Below are 10,521 nucleotides of genomic sequence, written 5' to 3' on the forward strand. Positions count from 1 at the left end.
TGATGAGATGATAATGATTTTGTTTTCTTATCCGACTGCCAGCAAAGGAGATTTGTGACAGAAATTCAGTGAACACGGAAAGTATATGGCTTGAGTAATGGATTGAATGCCTGAGGTTGCCCACCGCAATATTCATTTCTCTTTGTGCATTCTTATCAGCTATCTTGAGACTTTTTATGAAACTGTTTGATCGTAACTATGGATGTAACGGTGGATTCTACTGATGAGGCACGCGAGTAGTATGTTTACTCGTAACTCCGCTTGGCGTCTGTTGAAAAATGAGATCCAGCACGGAGTTTGTGGAGTCGCTTTGTGGCATTTGCTTGCATTTGAGTAACAGTCAGTGAATATCCAGGAAAGTTCAGGAAGACGCGTTCAAGGAGAAGATAGATGTTTAGTTTTTGTAAACTAGAGAGAGTCTTGCTCTCCTGTCCAAAAGTCTGTAACTGTTCAGTTGGTGTTCCTCTGATAAACAAATCCACAGTGAAGGTCTTCTTTCTTTCATGGGTAACGTTTGATTCGAGGGTTCAAGTGTCCACAGGTTGACTCCAGTTTGTTTTGCTTGCAAGTGGCAAATATATTTCTGCACAGAAGACAGAGCACCACCTCTTGTGAACATTGAAATGCTTCACAAAATAACTAGGTAGTGGGAACCGTCATGTGCTGGCAAAATCCAGAAACAAGGACAATGCAATTTCAAGCGAGATTCACACATCTGTTTTCTAGTTGATGAAGCTACAATGGTTTTCAAGTAGATACAGAGAAAGAATTGCACTTTTACGAAAAGAAATGGATCGTCGACGGATTGTAATTGAAATTCAATGTTTGCGAAACATCTTGCGAATCGATTCATACTAAAAAGAGGTGGAATAAGTCACCGACATTCGCATCATTCGCATACACAGTGCGCCAAGTAAGTTGTGGGACGTCTTCTAAATTAGTTATGCCCACTTTTCGAATTCCACCACGCTCATGAATATACATTGTTGAGTAGCTTTAGAGAGAATCAATCCTCTATAAATATTGCTAGTCTCCTATGGTGTAAACTAGTCAGCTTCAGATTTGTCGAATACATGCGCAAACGGCGGGCAAATTTAACATTTATTCTGAAAAAATAAATCTCCCCACACTACCTTGATCCAATAGGGAACTTAGAGAAAACATAGTTTAACTGTATGTGTGAATCTTCCTTCTGACGAGTCGTCACTCGGGGTGCCAGACAGCACGTGACCACGTGATGGAGATTTCGTTATTGAACGTTGATTGACGCTTTCTGCTGTTTGAGTGAGAGCGAATCACACCGCTCACCAAACGACTAAGTGTTCCATGACTGGTTGGAAAGTCATGGGTTCGAAACTGCCTGGAGTTTCGTGAGACGTTCCCTGCCGATGAAACTGCTGTACAGTGCTTCTCGGCTTTTCAGGATAGATTGACTTAACCGACAGTATGGAATATCTATGGACTATTCTGAAGTGACAGACGTCAGAGTTTTGATTCAGTGCACTCTATGTATAAAATTTACGATAAACCACGGGACGACATCCTCCACATATAGACTTAATATACAGTGTGTGCACGCCGGATTCCCAAGCTTACAAATTTCCGCAAAAGCCTGTAAATTTCGTCTATTCCATATTTCCCTTACTCGCATACCATTCACCTGGTCAGGATGACTTCATAAAACGTTCCACACCATTATCGTATCGTAATTCATTTACAGGAGACGCACTGTCACTTAGCGCCTGTTCTTTTTTTATTTAAACGAGAGCTCGTGGGTTCAAACTCCATCCGTGAAATGTGTTTTGGTTGGACCAGGGACATTCTATCCTTAGAGATCGCTGAATTACTTCACGCAATACCGTGCGAGGCAAGAATAGGCGAGGAACGCACCAACCAGGCAGTGTATCCGAGTCACCCATATTCTCAGTCGGTCATACCAATTAATCACTCATATCAATAGCAACGGAACAAACGATTGTAGCGTCACACTCTCGGACTGATTGTAACACAGCTGAGACTTTGAGGGGACAACGTCACAAAAACTTATGTGCATGATTAGAAAGTCTGTAATCATGAAATAATCCGTGATTTTTTGCATAAGGCTTCCAGCCTCATTTCCTAAGAAACAAATTTTTTAGCGTCAACAGAGTCCTGGATACAGTTGGAATCTGTTATAAAGTCATACGGACCAGGACTGGGTTTCGAATCATCAGTTTAAGGGAGCTTACCCACAGTAAGTTGAACTATTCATCCCGTGATGGTAGAAACCGAGCATACGGGATAAAATGTGGCTAATGACGCAAGATTGGTGTCTGCCACCCCAAACCCCACACATGAGACCAGGTGGCTTTGTCTTTTCATTAGAATGTGTTGATGCAAAGTTTATTGCAACATGATTGAAGATGATTGGTCACAGCCAATGAAAGCACTTTTCTCTGCTCAATTTTTCGTTCACGTTCAGGGTCTGTTGACGTCAAATGAAAATCTGGATGTGTAGTACTGCATTTACTCACTCTGTGTCAGTTTTATGACCCATTAATTAATTAGTTAAATATATTAGCCATTTGTTCCTACTGTTCGTAAATTGGGACAATAATTTCAAAGCGCAGTGTTCATTAGACATAAAATCGTTTAGGGGTGCTCAGAGTGCAAGGTACAAACACGATACCTTTGTGTCTATTGCCAAAACGTATTAGTATAAAAGTCTTGGTTGCATGAGTACTATATTTTTCAGGAATAGGTTACTCGGTAGTTCAAACAACAAGGAAAAAGAAGCTCAAATGACAGTCATCGTTACAAGGACGTTATAAGGATTTAATCTACTTATTCAGGGGGACACACTCGTGCATGTGTTTTGAAAATGAATTTAAATCAGCCTGCGTCGGATTCCTTCACTCACTGATTGACATGGGCAAATATTTAGCTTGAGTAGTCAAACGCAAGCGAAGTATGAATCGCCAGAGATCCGAAAGAGCATTGTTAATTACGTGACGTAATTATTTGTTTCCCTATTCCTCAGGCCAATTCATCACCTTTCCGTGGCTGCTCAAGTTTCAAGACTGAACCGTTCTATTTTATACACAACCGGCTCTACCCCAACCGGTTTTCTGTAGACGATTCGCTTACATTCATTTATGGGCTTGTTGTTGAAATTTTGTCCCACTTTGAACTGAACACCAATTTTCCTGTTTAATTTGTCCGATAGCACACTGCCCTTCGTATGCCATCCTGTGTTGCTAACTGCCCAAGGCTCAATCTAGCCATAAGCCTTTCTTTAATTCTCCTCACGATTAACTGTTAATTTCCTATAGAACCACGGTTTACCTATCTATATTGTCTGCCCAAGTGTGATTCAATATATTGTTCACTGCCCAATTGCGACTACCGAACAAACACAGGTGAAGTTCGTAGAATTCGGTTTCGCCGCAATTATTACTGACCGTCGGTTGGTGAATTAGACTACACGTTACCTGTCAGATAGGACACCTAGATCGTGCGTTTAGGCTAAGTAACCTATTCCGTGCTTTGAGATCACGGCCTTAGCAAAGGATCGCACAAGCATCAGCCCGTATGTATCAAAATTATTACTTGAGTTGGTTGAGCCTGACAAAAAGGACTGGAGCGTAAAGAGATTTTGATATCTGGACGTTTTTAAATCAAAAACCAGCTGTTGTCGGGTAAATGGCTTTTCAATTCACGAAGCAAAACTTCTTCATACTGGCTATTTAATCAAGAGAGGGACTGGAGTCTTCAACATAAACTAGATACTTGAAAGCCGAACTAATTCTTCCGGAGGTCTGTCAAACTTCGTGAACCTCTACATTGATAAGAAGTCCTGATTTCAATCTGTTCCCTCCCTTTTGGTTCATTTATTTATGGAAGCTACTTGGTAAGCGTTTAGGTGAGGCCTCTTTCTCTCAATGTTTATCTCATCGGAATCGCCTTGTTCATCAGTGATCGCACGACTGTCGGCTTAGAATCCGTAGGGTAACATGAAAAAAACTCAAATAACTGTCACATGTATTTGTCTCCTTTCTACTCAGGCACGTCGAAACCTGACCATTTGGTCGTCATAAGCATTTGCCCTAATGGTTTTCCCAGGCATTCATTTTTACAGATGAGACTTGAACCATGCGTAGAGGCTGAGAAAGGCATGGAAAATCTAAGCACTTCGGAAAGTTGCTCCACTCGTTTTCGTTTGCGAAAATATTTGTCGGCATGCGAACCAGGTGAATCGAGTTCGAATTCGAACACTATTTCTTTATGAGTAGTCGGCGTAGAGTCACTGTACAACAGGCGACACGAACGCCTAAGTACTCTGGTCTACCGGAACGTTTGTGTACAATGAACAAGAAATTTTGGGGTTTTGCGGGATAGGTATTTTTGTTCATAGCCACATCACTCTCGTTTGAACGGCCGTCGGACACACCAGTCACATCGCTCAAGTGTGAACACGTTCGCCTGTTCAGACGTGATAATTCAGATGCGTCCAACGTGCGTAGGTGGAGTAGTGGTTATACGCTCGCCTCGCATGTCAGATGTCCAGGGTTCACATCCCGACACGGCCAATGGATATGCACCGCTGATGAGCTCTAATAAGAGCGGAACTCGTGTCCAGTACTTCCCCCGTTTGGCGTGGACTCACCGGAATAATTACGCCAGAACAGGAACGCGGCAGTTCAAACGAGAGTGGTGTGGCTATGGACAAGAAATTGTCGTTCAATGTGTCAACAAAGTGGAGAAGTCCTTAACGCGGTCTAACAGTTTTTTTGAAATGGTTTTGTAATACGATTCAAGAATTTGAATCGAGTATTTCGGCTGATGGTGCAGCAAGCGACTGGCCGGAGGGATAGTTCTTCCTCATGAATTTGAGTAACCCACAACATCGGGATGGTCTGTTGGTTTGCGGATCCATTGAATGACCAACTAAGACTCACTTTGCCTGTTCTTAGGTGGGCGCTTTGTTGAAAGAATGCTGTGTTGAGCATGACATTCGAGTTGCATTTTGCTGTATGCTCTTGAGGCCCATTTTTGAGACTAGTTACTTTTCTGATGATTCAAGCGCCTCAGATTCTGCGGCTCTGAGATTTGATTGCCTTTTCAACTCACAAGGTTTAGATCACTAAATTTCGCTGTATCTGCAGCCATTGTGCATAGTTCTTAAAGAACTGACTGGCTGTTAGCACGTATACTTAGTGGCTTTTGATGGACAATGAGGCCATTGTACTAGTAAGATCAACATTGTTAGTAACCAAAGTGTACACCGTTAACCAATCAAATGTAGAGAACCAAACGCTACTTCTATATACTATCCAGCGGTAACCAAAGTTCTGCAGTCATGATGTAGGCCAGGTTTATTAGGCCACAAAGTATGCTTTGTGATTTGCCGGAAGGATGAATGTTCTGAAGTGGCTGTATCATCAAAACGGATAATGGAACCGTTCAATTTGTTGCCCATTCCTCCGTCCACCATAGTTGTCAAAAGACTGATTTGCCTATTTATGGTGCAAAACTAAAGCGCTGAAGTTGTTGCATTGTATTTTAGTCTCTTTCAGAAGTAGGGTTTGATTTTACTAAAATTCTGACTGAAAATCCTTTCAGAATATGAAATGATTCATTAACTGGGAATGGTTTGTCAGTAGGGGAATAGAGTTTCTAATGGGCTAAACATTTGCCGCACTTTTTCCCATAAATAGTTCTGTATCCGTGATTCCTACTTTGCATATTTCACCACAAGCGAAAAAAACGTCCATCATTTCTAGTACACGCGCTTAATGTGTCCATCCTGTCTACCAAGCGAACCTACCGCGGGAGCTATTCTGTCACGCAACCCAGTCCGTCACTATTCTGTTCGCCAGTGTAGATGCTGTTTCATTCACAGTTTTTTTATCTAACATCTTAGGCATTCCAAATTGAACGGCAATGAATTGGATGGACCAAACGAAGGCAGTTAAACTTATTCAGAGAGCGATACACTGCCTTGAATTACCTTTCATCGAGACCGTGACGGGACCTTACATGTTTCCTAAACCCATGAATTGTAACTAACAGATTCTTTCCTAATCAAAGTATCTTTCCTTGTTTCTGACGGAAGAATAGAATTTTCCGGCAAAACACGGCAATCCATATGCACGATGAACGATGCCGCGATCACGTGCCCCAGCCTGTAATAATGCATTTGACACTAGGGTTAAAGTGTACGCAGATTCCTGCATTCTGGTGTCGAATTTCTCCCGCTGATATTTTGATTTAAAAATCCGTCTATCAGACAAAACTGCCAAGTGCAAACGAGTGCGCTTCAAAACTGTCAAGGACGGTTTATTTATGGGTTTTTATGGAATGATATTCTTGTGATGGTGTATACTACTGATGGAGCTTGCAAGTGGCATGCTCCCTGGTGCCAACGCTCCAACGCCACAGCTGATGGGAGCCGAACGACTATCTGAACGGGGCTTCGAAATCACTGAAACAACAAGTATCCCTCTTAGACCGAAAAAACGGCATCAATCAAAAATTCGGACTGTTGATCTGCTTGTGAGTTTACATAGGATTTTCATCAGCTTAGCAGGAACAAACGTAAAATGTAACGACGGTCCTTACAAGTGGATGGGACGGAGTGACCGCGTTTATCTCGTCCCGATCCACGATCTTTGAAAGAACGTTGAAGAACCAGTCTCTCCAACGTCCAGGCTCCGCCAAACTCATTACAGTTACCGCATCGAAACATATTTTTTTATTTAGTACCACAATATCGTTAAAACATTTAAAATAGGATTGCGTGGCTAACTTCAAAACGTGCAGGGCGTTTCTCCTTCATGAGTTTGCTGAAAACATTTGAAACTGCTGTGAATGCCAGAAAACTTTGTTGAGAGCATTCATGGTCATTAGGGCTTTCGATTTTCTTGGGCCCTCATGCTGATGCACATAATGTAAATGTCGGTTCACGTGTATCGTAACTGACGAAGATGTAACTCCTAGTATGAAAACACTGACAAAGATTCTCGGTGAAAAGGCTGAAACTTTTTAACTCCTGTAAACTTCAAGTCCTGGGGTGAAGACCAGTCGACTTAAACATTCCTCAAACAGGTGAGCAATTACAGGTGCGACCAACTATTGTACGTGCAAACATGCACCAGAATGTTGACGAACTATTCTGGAAGTAGTTAAAATTTGGTCTCAGTTTCATGAGGAGCACGTTGTTTTTCCAAACATTTGCGGAGAAACTACTTGCTTTTTGTTATTAGTAGTCAGCTTTATGAGATGTTCTCAGGTTATTTTCCGTGCTCTGAATATACGCTGCAGTCGATACTTCCGGCTTCAGATGCATGTTTTCTAGAAGAAATTTTAGTTTCATTTCAGCGGACCCCACGGAGCACCAGTGAAAATCTGCAAACGGACACTGAAAACAACCATTTCCGATTACCATCTCTCTTTTAAAATGCAGGTTGTATCTATAAAAAGAATAGACAAGAGACAAGTCTCAGCGTCATCCAGCAGCCCCCTCCTGGTTTTAGAAACCTAACTTCCTGACGTATGTTTAGTTGGCGACAGAGGCTGTTTTCACAGGACAAAGAGATTTTTGTTAACCGTGTCGTGAGGCGCTGAAAGGTCCATCTTTTCGAACCGTAAAGCAGTTATTTGTAAACCACTGACAGTTACGTTCCAGTACTTTTCACGTTTCACCGTTCCTACAGAGCAGAATAGTTGGCAAACGATATGTGGGCGCCACTTGATGGGATGAGATGTTTACGTTCCACAACCATTTTGAAATTTTCATTTTTTTCGTGTGACTTTTAAACGATTTTTAAAGCATGGCTATTTGTGTTTCCTCTAAGTTTAGATAAAATATCTTTGAAATTTATGCGAGTCAGTAATGTTTGTGTACGGATTCGTGTATCAAATGATTCGTGGGCAGTATGAGGTACAATACAGAATGTGCTCGAATTAGGTTAGATTAGAAGTCACGGATATCGTTGCGATACAAAGTCCGTTTTTAGTAAATTTTACGTTTTACATAAAGTAGGTTTTCCCAGTCACCTGGTGAGGAAATTAGGATCTTCGAAAGCACTGCCTTGGCAACAAATTAATAGATGAGAAGCCAAGTTGCCCTTGAAATTTAATGAATTTCCCAAGAACAAAGTATGACATTTACAGTGTCAAACGTTTCATCTGTGTATATTTTGATCACACATGGATTGTTGAACCTGTTGCTTTATCCTTCTTGCGAGCTGTATAGTCACAAAAGTTCTGATCACGTGCGCGAGAAAGCTTGAAAAAACGACATACGTTATCTCAAGTAAAATCACGTGATGTCACGCTAGTGGCAAGTAAAATCAGTGAAATAATAAAAAAATGGAAAATCAGCTTAAAAATGCTACTGGATACATAAAGTAATAAGGTAGGATAAAGAAAGACGTGAATAATTTCGCGGGCAACTAATGAAGAAATTATCGGGACCTTGGTGTTTGTTTGTTAGCACACGGCTACTAGCCGGCTGGTTTCGCCATCATAAAGGCATTCTAAAACAGACGCGAGAACGTAGAGAAAACTACTCATAAGGTCGATGAAAAAGCTTCGACAGTCCACGACCGGTTTTTTCCTTCTTGGGGCTGTTCAGGTAGGCGCAGTTCCCGAGTTTTCGTCAACCTTATGATCTACTTGAAACCAAATTGGACTGTTTCGATAAATACACTCATTTGCAAATCAGTTTGGTTTTTTCAGAGGCGGGAACAATTATATGTTTGTAAAAAGAACTTGAAAAATACCGATGAGTTTAGATGTCTGTTGTATCTCGGATGTTGCATTTCTGAGACTACAAATAATCTCATTAGCCTTGGGGCGTAGGTGTATTTCACCAAGGTAATTGACACATGTGACCTTGATAAACGTAACATGGACTACGTTAAAAGTTCTTTTTGGCACCATGAGCAACTGAGGTTTGTGAATAGAAGGTGTATTGTCCGCTACAAAAGGTAATGAAAATTACGTTTTTTTTAAAAAAATGTGCCACTTGCAATGGTTAGCCTGACTGTTGATCTAAAAATTGTTTATTTATAATTTTTTCATATAGACGAGACTTTCGCGATCTGCACAAATGAAAGTCAGTGTTTAAGTTTAGCGCCATACTAAACAACCCGAAGGAAAACCTGAGATTTGCGGTTGAAAATAAAACTGAAAACAGCATCGCTTTCTTTGATGTGCTGCTAACCAGTCTGCCCATAGCTTCTACAAGAAATGGATGTGGTCCGGGAAATGTCTGCCACACCAACATTTTCAAAGTAGGTGCTCGTTAATATAGCGAATCTGTTCGCAACGGCATACAGGACACAGAAAAAATTTATCCGCGATGGCATGTTTTTTAACTAAAAAAATGGATATTGCAAACCGAAACACCGTTTCAACAGTTTCCAGAGTGTGCGCAAGGTAACACCGTCTGTTCCAGAGGTGAACTAGTGCCTAGCAAAGAAAAAGCGAGGTGTGACAGAGAAACGTGTACTTGTCCAACATTGTCGACTAGAGAAAAAAATTGCCTATTACTTCGGACCGCAGGTTTCACCTTGTTTGATTCAAATTCACTGGCTTGACATCTGTTCGTATATATTGACACCAGCAAGCCGAAGACGGATTGTGGAAACATTGCAAGAGTCAAAGCAAAAGAAGGGGTAAGTTTCGGTGGTGACCGTCAACCCAGAAGAGGTTAGCTTTTGGAAACGTGCATGGAAGATGATTCTTCAAGCGGTGGTTTGGAGCGAGCGAGCGAGGTGAGAACTAGATCTCTCGCAAACTAGCTGAGGTATATCGTTAATTAGCTCGGAGTTTAGCTTACGTAGTGCTTAATTACTTGGTTCTGCGGCGTGCCGGCACGAGCAGCAAATCTACCGTTCTGATCTTACCCACTGATTTAGTCACGGAACAGAAATAATCAATACATGATGGTATCTCAGTTATAAATTTTGCGCACACACCATGGAACACACGGCAGACTTAGTGTGTAATCCAAAGAGTAATTTGACTTTCCAAATTCAGATCCGATGCACTTAACCCGATAGTCTATACACTGTATAGCTAGTACATTGTTTATACAAAGAACCATTTCCTTCATACCTATTTATCACATGCTGCCCAGATAAACGTGGGGTTTGACGGCAAGTGGGTGGGCAGTTCCAAGAGTGGGCAGGACAAAAAGACCCTCAGATCATTTCTGGCGTTTATCGTCCAAATTCACTTTCAAAGGAATATTTATAAAGCCTTCCTAGGTTGATTGGTAACCACAGAGATATTTTTGACACGCCCACAAGACGCTTGGCACACAGAACTTAGGGACTATGGTTTACAACGGCATGCGTCAATTTTCAGGGGCGCGATATTTTTGGTAATGAATTGAAGTCAAACAAAATCTGGGACCTGCGACGGCTGTATGGTTGTACTAAGGCCGTGAGCTCAAGAGAAGTAATTGGTTAATTAGCCTAAACGCATGATCCAGGTGTCCTATCTGACAGGTAACGTGTAGTCTAATTCACC

Source organism: Opisthorchis viverrini, assembly GCF_000715545.1.
Source record: "Opisthorchis viverrini unplaced genomic scaffold opera_v5_224, whole genome shotgun sequence".
Taxonomy (NCBI): domain Eukaryota; kingdom Metazoa; phylum Platyhelminthes; class Trematoda; order Opisthorchiida; family Opisthorchiidae; genus Opisthorchis; species Opisthorchis viverrini.